The 13,507-nt window shown below is 39.6% G+C and overlaps 1 long non-coding RNA gene across 4 annotated transcripts in view; it reads right to left on the bottom strand.

Annotated features, from left to right (window-relative positions):
• Positions 1 to 1,205: 1,205 nt before the first annotated feature.
• Positions 1,206 to 13,507, bottom strand: part of LOC103887133 — a 177,710-nt gene continuing 165,408 nt past the window's right edge. For 3 of the 4 annotated variants that reach the window (XR_002524015.2, XR_002524014.2, XR_002524013.2), the window contains 2 exons: positions 1,803 to 4,349; positions 1,206 to 1,534 (listed from right to left, as the gene is read on the bottom strand). This is a non-coding gene — a long non-coding RNA (uncharacterized LOC103887133). The remainder of the gene's footprint in view (positions 1,535 to 1,802; positions 4,350 to 13,507) is intronic. The other variant, XR_001905895.3, reaches the window with a different exon arrangement.

The raw sequence follows: 13,507 nt of genomic DNA on the forward strand, positions 1-13,507 counted from the left end.
TACTGAAGGCATAAAACCAATAGGGAAAATTAATGAAACAAAGAGCTGCTTTTTTAAAAAAGATATATAAAGTGACAAAACGTTGGCAAAATTGACAAAAAAAAAAAAAAGAAGATACAAATTACCAATATCCAGAATAAAACAGAAATATTACAATGAGCTTTGCAGGCTTCAAAAGGATAAGAGAGTACTAAGAACATTTCTTCACATTTAAGTTTAAAAGCTTGGATGAAGTGGACCAGTTAGTTAAAAAACACAAAATACCACGAATCACTCAATATTAAATAGATTAGTTGAAAGGCCCTATAACTATTAAGGAAATTAAATTTGTAATTTAAAAACTGAAACTTCTTCCATATGTTCAGAAATTGTTAGGAATATTAATAGAATATTAATAGAAAGAATTAGCTCACTGATCTACAACATAAAGCCTGATACAGAGCTAACATTCAGTCCCTGTCATAATACACAAATATATACATGAATAACAAGTTTAATATTGATCTTATAGAAATATTAGGCAAGTCACTTGTTCAATTCTCATGTATTTTAGGCAATATAGAATTCTACCCAATGAAGACCTGAGAAAGTGTCAGCATTCACTTGGTACTGGGCATTTGTAAAATGCTAAAAGTATATTCATTTATCATTCATTTATTCATTCAGTTTTTTTTTTGTTTTTTTTTTTTTTTTTTTGAGATGGAGTCTCATTTTATCGCCCAGGCTAGAGTGCAGTGGTGCGATCTCCACTCACTGCAAGCTCCACCTCCCAGGTTCACGCCATTCTCCTGCCTCAGTCTCCCGAGTAGCTGGGACTACAGGTGCCCATCACTACTCCCGGCTAATTTCTTGTACTTTTTAGTAGAGATGGGGTTTCCACCGTGTTAGCTAGGATGGTCTCGATCTCCTGACCTTGTGATCCACCCGCCTCGGCCTCCCAGAGTGCTGGGATTACAGGCATGAGCCACTGCACCCGGCCGTTTGTTTTGATTTTTGGGGTTTTTTTTTGAGATGGAATTTCACTCTTGTTGCCCAGGCGGAATGCAATGGCGTGATGTCAGCTCACCGCAAATTTTACCTCCCGGGTTCAAGCAATTCTCCTGCCTCAGCCTCCTGAGTAGCTGGGATTACAGGCATGTGCCACCATGCCTGGCTAATTTTGTATTTTTAGTAGAGATAGGGTTTCTCCATGTTGGTCAGCCTAGCCTTGAACTCCCGACCTCAGGTGATCGCCGGCCTCCCAAAGTGCTGGGATTACAGGTGTGAGCCACCACGCCTGGCCTCATTCAGTATATTTTATATGTCAAGCATCATGCTAAATTCTAAGGAGGTAAATATAATGTTATCCTCGACCTCAAGAAACTAACAGTCTATTAAACAAAATTTAATATGGACCCATTTGGCCAAAAGTCAGAAAAACTGAGCTCCAAGCCCTGACCTTGACTCTCTGTAGCTTTCTTCTTAACCCAGTAGAACTCTTCTTCCCCAAGAGTATCTTGACTCACTGACCTTGTCACCATCCCACCAACATAGCCTGAAATTCAGAAGAAATCAGACAGGTAAAGAACACTGAATTTATCCAAAAAGTGTATTTTCAGATTACTCTTAGAGCCATAATGTGAATGCCAAAGAACAAGACTCATGGATGAGCAAGGCACAAAATACATAATTTAAACCACATTTCTCATGGATTCTGAGACACTTCACCTGCCCTTTATGATAGTACATAAATGTGCTAATCAATAGAAAAGGTTATGTAGACAATGTCCAGTTTCAAGACAAATACAGATAAACGTTACTACCTATATGCATATGAAAATCTTGAATATTTTATTCCTTCTCTTCATCCTGAGAAAAGAGGAAGAGAGAGGGAGAGAAAAAAGAAAGAGAGAAAGAACAAGACAAATCATTATTTAATAGATACAGCAGATTTTTTCACTTTTTCCCTCCTTAGCAGATTTGTTTTTCCTATCGTTGCAAGCTTAGCAATTGCTCTTGGGAGACACAATGGCATTTCTCAGCAAATCCTGCACTTTGGATTTGGCTTCATCTGTGTCTAATGAGTCTTCATCTAATTCAGATCATCATGGATCAGTACACTCACATCATTTATTCAATCCATTTTAAAAACAACCTCACTAACACCTCACACTTAGAATGCTTCGTTAATTTATTGTAACCAGGACATCTGAAAACAAACACTGTTTGATGTTTTAGTCTCATCTTAAAATGCTTAAACGCTGATTTTATAATTTTATATAATTTTGAAAACACTCAAAAGAAGAAAAAAGTAAAAGCAACCACGAAGTCTCACACCAGAAAATATTCGGCTATGTTTTCTGTGTAAATCATTCTAATCTTGCACACATATACATATATGTGTGTGTGTGTGTGTGTATATATATATATATTTTTGTTTTGATTCTTAGCTTTTTTGCATGGTGATAATATTCCATATTCTATATCTGTCCCTATATTTTAATATTCTATATCTGTCTCTTTCTTGCCTATTATTACAACTGAGCATTTTCCAAATTATTGATAAATTACTTCTTATTTTTAAGGACTTCATAGGTTTATATCAACTGAGTATTCTATGGTTTATAGCCATTCACTGGGTATCGTTTCCACATTCCAACTATTGTAAATAAGCTGTGATTACATCTTTGCTCATAAACTATTCCTCTGTATGCCCCTTTCAGAGTGTACAACCAAGTTAGTTACATGTCTAGTTACATGTCTGCTACTTGTCTATTCACTCTGCACTATGAATCTGGAGGACAGGGATTGTGTTTTCCACCTCTGATCCTCCAGTACTCAGCACAGAGCCTTTGCTTATAGTAAGGAAGCAACAAAAGCTTGTGAGGACAAAATCGCTGATCACTTAGGCACCTATACAGTACCCTACAGAAACTGAGAATTACCAAAAAAAAAAAATAGTGTTCATGCTAAGGACTTAGAGCAAAACAATTATCAAAAAAAAATAGTGTTCATGCTAAGGACTTAGAGCAAAGCATACCAGTGGTTATTAGGGAGCCCAAGGATGCCAGATTACTGACGGCAGTCTTCTCAGCAGTAGATGAACTGACCCAGAAAAACACCTGCTCACCTGCCGTTGGCAATGTGTTGGTGCCTATTTCCAAGTAACTGGCCTATTATAGGAATTCCTTTTCTGAGTACAGCTTCGTCAGGTAGAGTTGAGGTTCTTATTGCTATCTCTGACTCAAGTTCCTTTGAACCAACAAACAGGACTTGCTAAAATACCCACAAGTCTCCTGGGTTTATGTATGGCTCTGGAGATTTGTTTACATACCTGTCTTTTTGCCTCCCTGTTCCATTTCCTACCCCTCATTGTGAACTCTCTGAAGGAGAAATCAAATCTTACCTATCTTGCTTTACCTAGTCCCTAGCATTTAGAATAGAACACATGGAATTCAAATTTGAACTCAGCCTATATGATTCTGAACCCTGGGATCTTTTATTTATTCAACAAATATTTATTGAGAGTCTGCTATGTACATGGTTATACGCCACCTGCTAGAGACAGAGAGGTCAACACAGAAGGGGCAACTGGGTGATAGCCACCACAGTCCTCCAGGTACGTAAACAAAATCCTGGCTGAATCTAGCCCAACGATAATGTTGAAACAAAATTGAACTTAGACTTCCTTTAACTGGAAAATTAGAGTGTCTGAATCTTCAACAAAATGTCTAGAATAAACGGTTCAGTTATCGGATATCTTTAAAGGGCCTGAATAATTTGGTGGCAGTGAGAACACAAGTCCTACTCCTTTGTCTTACCTGGAGCATTTTGAGTTACAACTTCCATTGACCAGAAATTAGTAGTTACGATGCTGACCTACTCTGAGGACCCTGGAAAGATTAAGCTATAGTCACTGATTGCTGTGATTAATTGGAGATGGTGCTCTCAGGTTTACACTGTTTTCCTTCAGGCTGGCTTCCTGTGCAAATCAGTCATATTTGAATAAATGGCTCATATTCTCTTTAACACAGAGAATCCCCGGAAACATGGAAAAGGGTCAATTTCTGACCTAGGAAGGGGAAAATTCTCAAAGCGAAAGACAATACTCAGGATCAGGTTGGGTTTAATCAGCCATGTTGAGAGAAACAAAAATGATTAAAGCTATCCACTCCTTAGGGCACTAGTTCTTTCAGGAGACATCCCTTGCCTCTTCATCTACCCAACTCTTCAATGTTTCTGCTTGTCCTAGTTTCTCAGCGTCTTTTTCATCGAAGAGCCTGCATCCAGGGGCTCTCAAAGTCTCTGTTCCAACCCAGGCTTTGTCATATATGTGTTATATTACTTCGACTGAGCCTCAGTTTCGGCATCTAAAAAACAGAGATTAAAATGCCAATTTATTAGCTTCCTAGGGTCTCTTTAACCAAGAACCGCAAACTGAGTGGCTTAAATAACAAAAATTTATTATCTCACAGTTCTAGAGGCTAGAAGTTCAAGATCAAGGTATTAGACAGTGTCTTATTCTGTCACCTGAGCTGGAGTACAGTGGCGTGATCATAGCTCACTGCAGCCTCCAACTTCTGGGCTCAAGCAATCCTCCTTCCTCAGTCTCTTGAGTAGCTGAGATTATACACACATGCCATCCTGCCCAGCTAATTGTTTGTATTCTTTCTGGAGGTGTGGCCTCACTGTGTTGCCCAGGCTGGTCATTAACTCCTAGCCTCAAGTGATCCTTCCACTTCTGCCTTCCAGTGCACTGGGATTACAGGCATGAGCCACCATGCCCAGCCAAGGATTGGTTCTTTGTAAGCACAGTGGGGAATAATCTCCTCCAGGCCTTCTCCTAGCTTCTAGTAGCCTCAGGCATCCTTTGGCTTATAGGTGGTGTTAGTCTTGTGTCTTCATACTGCCCTCCGTCTGTGCATGTCTGTCTCCAGACTTCCCTTTTTATAAGGAGACAATCACATTGGATTGAAGACCACCTTAATGACATCATTTTAACTTGATGGTTTCTACAGAGACCCTATTTCCAAATGAAGTCACATTCTACAGTACTGGGAGGTTAGGGCTTCAACATAATGTTTGAGATGACAAGATTCATCCCATAATAGCCAACTTCATAGCATCTTTATAACAATTAAATGTTCTGAAGTGTGAAAAATGGCAAGTGCCTAGTAGGTGCTCAAAAAAACCTACACGCTTACACCCTTTCCTTCATTTTCCTTTCAGCTTTGCTTTTTAGCCTTACATGAAACATTTTTTTCTCTTGATACCCTAAAATAAGCTTTTCTCCCAAAACACATTTTTTGTTCACTGCTTTCTTCAATCTAGCCTTTGCAAGAATACTAGGATCTAACCGAACATAGTGCTGTGTGCTTACTAGGTGCTCAGTAAACATTTTATAGGGAAAAGTTTCACTTTTTATTTAACTACCATGATACTTAGGTTTCTCAAGAATATATTTTCAGTGGAATGAGTGAGAATGTAATAGTATAATGTTAAATATGAATTAATTAAAAGCACATTTAGCTTTGAATCTGTGTATTGGATATATAAAGCGCTATGGTGTTTAGGTGCACAAAATGTTAAAAGTCACATTCATTTCATTATTTTGAGAGAATAAAATGAGATCATGTCTGTAGAGAGTTTGACACTAGTAGGCACTCAGTAAACAGGATTTATATTCATTGTTTTTGTTGCGAAGTCATGGACACTGCCCTCTAGGAGCTCTCTGTCAAATGAGATAGTGTAACCAGAATAGCCAACCTGCTTCAAAGATAAATAGCCTCTCCCTTTGTTTTCTTCAATATCTAAACATATGCTTATTTGAGAATTCCAGGGGCTAATCTTGAAATGACCTAGGCATGAAGTTCAGATCACAGAATCTTTCCTTCCCAGAAAAATTGTTGGGCAGTAGTTAACTTATAACCTGAGAACAGTCAAGATGGTGCCAGCCAGACTTCCAGATGGTCCATTACCCAAGAAAGCCATCAGAATCAGACATGCAGACCTGCACCCTGCACCACTCTTGCACATAGTTTCCATGCCACCTTCTCCCTTAAAATCACTTTGACTACCCTGAACATTTGCAGTGGTCTTTGAGACATTAGACATTAGTTCACCATCTCCTCAGGTTGTCAGCTGGATATATTCAAATAAACCTGTTTTTCCTTCCACCAACTCTTGTCTCTTGAATCTAACTTTCAAGCAGTGAACAGCAGAACCTGAGTTTACAATAGTAAAAGCTACCACAGAAACACTGAGGAAGGAGGAATGCCTCTAGGCCTGGGAACATTTCTAGGAGTCAAAGACTTTATCAGCTCAACCTGCAGAGGAAGGGAAGCTCAAGACAGTCAGTAATAGCATGTACAAAGCCAGAAAGACGGGGGCAAACACTACATGTTCTGAAACTTATCTGTCAACTCACCTCTGCTGGAGCATGAAGTACCTATTTCACGTATGTGGACAATCAGTTGGAGAGTTCAGCAGGACTGATCAGTCATGGAAGTCTACATGTAAGACTTGTATAAGGGGTCAGGAGTTTGTCCCAAAAATGATGGGGAAATCACCAAAGATTTATAAGTATGAACTAGCTACATTTATCCATTCACTCAATAATTCATTCATGTAACAAACACTGCTATTTGTATACTAAGTTTTGTGCTAGTTTTTGGGTCATAAAAGATGAAAAAGACATAGACCCTATCCTGGTTAGGTTTGGAATTGCATTTATAATATGGACTTTTCTGTTATTCCAAGTGGAATATTCCTAATTCCCTAGGCTTTGGATTTTTTCCTTTGTAACATGGCAATATTAGACAAAATTGCTAAGGGTCATGCCTGGGAAAGTTTTACAAATTCCAGAGAATAAAGGTAGAGTTTGCTTTACACTGCAGGCTTTATAATACAGTGCTTAGAAGTAAGGGCTGTAAAGTTAGACAGACTGTGGTTCAAAGTCAAGCTTCATTGCTAATCATTTACCACTAATTATATTTCACCAAATTACTTAACTTTTCTAAACTTCAGTAACCTCATCTACAAAGCAAGACTGTCAATACACAACTTGAGGGGATGTTATAAGCATTCAATACGAAAATAATGTGAGCCACTTAGAGAAAAGCCTAGCACATATAAATACTCAATGCATAAATGGCAGACATAGAACTCATATAAATGTTCACTCATGTATATACTATATATATATTCTATATATGTAAATCCTATACGTGTACCATTTATATACATATATAGGGATATATCGTATGTGTGTATATATGCTACATACATATAGTTCATCACATATGTATATGAACATTCAGATATATTAACCAGTATTTGGGTTAGATTATTGTGTTAGTTCATTTTCACACTGCTGATAAAGACATACCCGAGACTGGAAAGAAAAAGAGATTTAATGGACTTATAGTTCCACATGGCAAGGGAGGCCTCAAAATCATGGTGGAAGGTGAAAAGCACTTCTTACATGGCAGCAGCAAGAGAGAGAAGTGAAAGCAGAAACCCCTTATATATCTTGTGAGACTTATTCACTACCACAAGAACATGGGGGAAACTGCCCCCATGATTCAATTACCTCCCACTGGGCCCCTCCCACAACACATGGGAATTATGGGAGTACAATTCAAGATGAGATTTGGGTGGGGACACAGAGCCAAAACATTATCAATTATTAATGTTTATTTTTTAAAAAGCAATGCTTATATTGGTAATTACATCTTCTAGTACTTCTGATATGCACCAAGAAACCAAAATCACCTTCAGAAAGTATAACTTGTTTTCCTCAAAGGGTATCTTTGTCCTGTCTGGCTATATATAAAGAAATGGCTTGTAATAATTTATAAGTGTCTGATTACTCAACAAACACATTGCAAATATTCCACAGTTGGGAACTGGATTTGCTCAACGTATGCTTAAATTAATATTTTAACATAATTTAATGTAAACGGTAATCTAATAAATATGAATCCAAGCCCAACATTAACTAATATATGCAACTTGACTTGCTGAAAAGAAGAAATGGCTTGTGATTGCTTAGTACATACGAAATATTTATGTATCATGCTACCTGGAGAAATTAAAGTATTCTGTGCTTCTGGCCTGTCCCTTCAACTAAAGATGTACTAATAACATTGTATATGTTGAAGAGACTAGAGAAGAGATATGTCAAATAATCTATCTTGTACTCCCTGCCACTTGGTCACAAATGCCCCCCACCAACCTAGCCAATATGAGCCCTAACTTCAAATCACATCAGCAACCACTCTTTGATGTTTGCTCCAGACACTAGGTCGTCTTGTTGCAGGAAATCAGAATAGCCAGGGCTTTCTTATGATCTTAACATACCAAGCAGAAAACAAAGAGGACTCTTGTACGTACTGATAATGAAGTAGGCTTTACTATACAGCATGATTTCATGCATATTTATTACTTGAATGGGTTTGCCTATAGCAAAAACTTATTAGACAATGATTACACTTTTGGGCAAGGCACTATACCAAAAATGTGAGATATAAATGATTCAATAATGAAGTCAAACTGGCATCATGTGCCTGTAACGTGCAAGGCAATGAAAATACAGGCTGGGAAGTTGCTTCTGCAATGCAGCCTTAATTCATGAGTGTAAATGATGCGATCTGAAGACCTAAAATTCAACAGAAGGTGGAAATGTGCTACAAACATAATTGGAGATTAAAACTTAGTCCAGTGTTGACTTAGGAACCACAGAAGCAACCCCTGACTCATGCCCCCGATTGGCAAGAGATCCTGCAATAGGAGAATTCCTTCAATAGGAGAATTCCTTCAATTGGAGGAACACATTATTGATATTTGGCTCATCACTGGGTTTTTTACTTCGCTGAATGGGGTGAGAGATGACTTGCAAAAAAATAAAAATAAAAGTGATGGTTTTATTTACTGGTTATAAAGGAAAGGAAAAGCACAGTCACTAAGGAAAAAACTGGGAAAAAAAGAATTCTCAGGTAGATATTTTGACAAGATTTTGCCGCATGTCGTGATGAAATCAAAAAAAATCTTCAGTAAATCTTACCTTACTTCATGATCCTTCTTTTTGTAAACATTAGTGCTAACAACTGATATATATCCAGTCCTCCTCTTTTTTTCAGGTGAAGAAAGTCCAAATATTTTATCTCAGAATATATTTATTTGGTATATTTTGAAATAGTTGCCACAGAGCCAGCAGACTGCAGTGGCCCCACAAAGCTGTCTTTTGTGGGGGCAATTTACATCTGTAGAGAATCATCACCAATACAGCCAGGGCTTTCTTTTCCAGGCTTTTTCCTGATCTGAGAAATATTAACTGAGAGTCTGGCACCTTTAAAGTTCTGAAAACGAACATTTACCATCTATTCTCTCTGAGAGCTGCTACCTGTAAGGTTCATCTACATAACAAGACCCCCTTTCTAGCCAAGCCTCTTTCTCTCTCCCAAAACCCTTCCTGCCCCTAAAACCTGTTATTGCCCATGCTCTGAGACCACAATCTTTCTATAACTTCAAGATGGCATGTAAGTTTCTGTACCTTCTTGGGAGTTTGGGTCTTCATTCTAAAGGCTCTCATGAATTGATGTTAAATAAATTTGTATGCGTTTTCTCCTATTAATCAATATGCCTCATGTCAGTGATTGTTCAGTGAGCTTTTAGAGGGCCTTGGCCCCCAAACAGGCATATTGAGGACTAAATTTGCTGACCTCTTTGTGGTTGGCTAAGACCATGTATTAGTTTCCTAGGGCTGCTGTACCACAAACTGGGTGTCTTAAAACAACAGACATGTTTGGTCTCCCAGTTCTGGGGGCTATATATAATTAAGGTGCCTGCAGGCTGTGTTCCCTCTGGAACATTTGGGGGAGAATGCTTTCTTGCCTCTTCCTAGCTTCTGGTATTTGAATGGCATTGGAATGCCTGTGACTGGTACTGGAATGCAAGGAATCCTTGGCTTGCAGCTGCAGCTCTGCAATCTGTTCCTCTATCATCATATGGCATTCTTTCCTCATGTGTCTGTGCTTGGGTTTTCTCCTCTTCTTATAAGAGCCCCATTCATATTGGAGTAGGGCCTACTCATCTTAACTTGATTACACCTGCAAAGACCCTACCTCCATATAAGATCAAATTTATAGGTACTAGGGGTTAGAAAAGCCACATATCATTTAGGTAAACACAATTCAACTCATAACAAACCACATATATGGTTCTGGCCAATAAATGTGAGCAGAAGTAACATGCGTCTTTTCCGGGCTATAGCACTCGAATACTGGTAGAAGACCTGATGCGGTGTTCTCTATGCTTGTTTTCTTCCAACATTCCCAGTGGTGACTATTTTGTCAGCATGGGTTGTGTAGTGAAAACAGCATGGAGCTAATTTCTAGTAGACATACAGTATGAGTAAATCATATATCTCTACTGTCTTAAGTCATTGCAATTTGGAGGTTGTTACTATGGCATAATTTGGCCTATCCTGACTGATATACTTCTAGTGTAGGAGTCTTGGCTTGAGGAGGAAATGAAGTGATAGCAAAACCTGCCCAGAGAAGACTGGAGACATTCAGGTTAATCTAATTAAAAGGCACTAAAATTTGAACAGGGGAAATGCAAGCAGAAGAATCCCTGGGGAAATTTCAAGTTAAAGACCTGAGCGGAATTAGTAAAACAGCCAGTTCACTGTGAGATTCAGTTTCTGTTTTGTTTTGTTTTTAACAAAAATAAGACCCTTGCATTGAGTTTATACAGTGAGTTGAGCTCATTTAATCCTCACAATAACCCCATGAAGCAAGCACTTTTTATAGATACTGATATAGGAGTTAAGAAGGAATTACTTAGGCAGATAGCAAGGGCATGGGAATCCTCCATAAGGCTTTTCTTTTTAACGAGAAGCAGCCCCAAATCATTTTCTAACAAAGAGCAATCTGCAAGCTGGGAGCTCGCATGGGTGAATGCCAGCAGGAACTAAGGACTAGACATTTTCAAAATGGTGGATCCATCTTCCCTTCTCTGCCAGCCATGTGTATTAGAAGGAGCAGACAAGATGGCACTAATCAACTGGAAAGCCATTTGCCTGATAATATTAGGGTAGGGAGACTAGCCTTTTTCACATGCTATGTAAACATCATACCTAATGGAACCAATCTATGAGCCCTGTGTAAATCAAACACTCAAACTGGACTATAAAACTCGGTGCATTCACCACCAGCCAATCTTCTGTTCGGAGACCCCTTCCTCTTTCGAGGAAGCTGTTTCTCTTTCTCTTCTCTTCTACCTATTAAACCTCTGCTTCTAAACCCCTTGTGTGTGTCCATGTTCTAAATTTTCCTGGCACATGACAACGAACCCCAGGTTTATATCCCAGACAACTTAGCTACTTCAATACAACTCTTCCAACCTTGATCCTGATAGACAGAGTTTCTGCATCCTAGGAATTTATCAAGAGCAGACATATGGTCAGGTAATTCAAACAGTAGAAAGAGTGTGAAAGAACTAAGAAAGGGACAAAAAGGACCACAGGATAGTAGAGAAAAAGGAGACTAATCTCAGCAGGAATGGCGGTGGGAAATCTGGTATATCATCCAAAAAGGACAAGATGTGCACAGAAGCTTTAAGCATAGATAGGATTTTTACAAATGGTGAAGAAATGGTGCCAAAGGAATTCAGGGAGGAAGAATTGACATAGCAAAAAAAAAAAAAAATATGATAGTGAGAAAACACAGGCAATATATCAGCATCAAAGAATATCTAGGTATTTTTAGTTATTATTATAAAGCTTTCATCACACATCGAATCACATTAGAGACGCTTTATTGGAAGAAGAGAGACTAGTTTGGTTCTGTGAGAGTTTAGATACACTTGGGGAGGGGCAGAGCAAAATGGCACAATAGAAGGCTCCACTGATTGTTCCCCCAACAAGGACACCAATTTAACAACTATCAAACATAATAAAAGGCATGGAAGAGGTAGGAAAAACAATCTTAAATCACCAGTGCCACTCCTCTCCCATCCCCTGGCAGCAGCAGCAGCATGGTGCAAAAAGCATTTCACTGTTCTGGGGAGAGAGAATGAGCACAGAAATCGTGAGGTGTTGAACTCGGTACTGACCTATTACAGTAGAAAACAAAACAAAACCAAAATCAGTTGATACTCGCCTACAGAGGGAGCAGTTAAGCCAGCCCCAGCCAGAGGTGAATCATCTATCTCAGTGGTCTATACTTGAGTTCCTGCAAGCCTCACCATCATGGGATAAAGTACTCTGGGACTCTACATAAAATTGAAAGGCAGTCTAGGCCTCAAGGACTGTAACTCCTAGGTGACTCCTGGTGCTGAACTGGGCTGAGAGTCAGTAGACTAGGAGGTCACACACCTTACTGAAACACTAGCTGAGACAGAAAAGGAAGTGTTGGCATTACCCCTCCCCTAAACCCAGGCAGCACAGTTCATGGCTCCCAAAGACAGCCCTTCCCTCTACTTGAAGAGAAGAGAGAGAAGAGTAGGGAGGACTTTGTCTTGCATCTTGGATATGAGCTCAGCCACAGGACGTACCAGTCAGAGTCATGAGGCCTCCTTTCCAAGCCTTAGCTCCCAGATGACAGTTCTAGACACATCCTTGGCCATAAAGGAACCCACTGTCTTCAACGGAAGGACCTAGTCCTGGAAGGATTCATCACCTACTAACTGAAGACCCCTTAGTCCCTGAATAACCAGAAGCAGTGGCACCCAGGTACCATGTCAAAGGCCTTAATTGAGATACTGAGATTTGCTGGCTTCAGGTATCAGCTGGTTACAGGGAAGAAGAGCACCACGTAGGCTCTTGTTTCCTCAATACCAGGACTTGGCTCTTGAGTGGCATTTCTGGACCTGCCCTGGACCAGGGTCCACTGCCTTTATGGGTGAGTCCCAAGCCAGGCAGCATTCACCACAAGCTGACTGAAGAGCACAGGGCCTTAAGGGAACATCAGCAATAGTCTGGCAGTACTGTTCATGGGTCTGTGGTGGTGGTGACCACAGGTGAAAGTCCTCTGCTTTTGGAAAGGGAGAGAAAAGTAGGAAGAAAAGTGACTTGTGCTTTGAGTGCCAGCTCAGCTTCAGTAAAATAGAATAACAGGTAGGCGTCTAAGGTTTTGACTCTCATCCCTTGGTCCTGGATGGTACCTCTGGAACTGTCTGGCTTCTGGGAGAATTCACCACATTAAATGAAAGGACACAGGCCTTTCATTAACCACTTAGTTATGCATCTTAAAGAATTAGAAAAGCAAGAGCAAAGCACACCGAAAATCAGCTTTGCCGCCAGCTGACTGTAAAGCCCCAGGGTTTAACAAACACAGACAGTAGCCAGGGAGTGGGTACAACAGGGGTGAAATCGAAATCTGTACTGGCATCCAGCACCGTCCTAGTGGTAGTAGCCACAGGGGTGCTTGTGTCACTAAACACCCAAGACCTACTGGCTCATAAAAGAGAGAGAGAGAGACTCCACTTATCTGGGAGGAAGTAAGGAAGGATAATAAGAGTCTCT

The sequence above is a fragment of the Papio anubis genome, chromosome 8 (genome assembly GCF_008728515.1).
Source record: "Papio anubis isolate 15944 chromosome 8, Panubis1.0, whole genome shotgun sequence".
Lineage (NCBI taxonomy): Eukaryota > Metazoa > Chordata > Mammalia > Primates > Cercopithecidae > Papio > Papio anubis.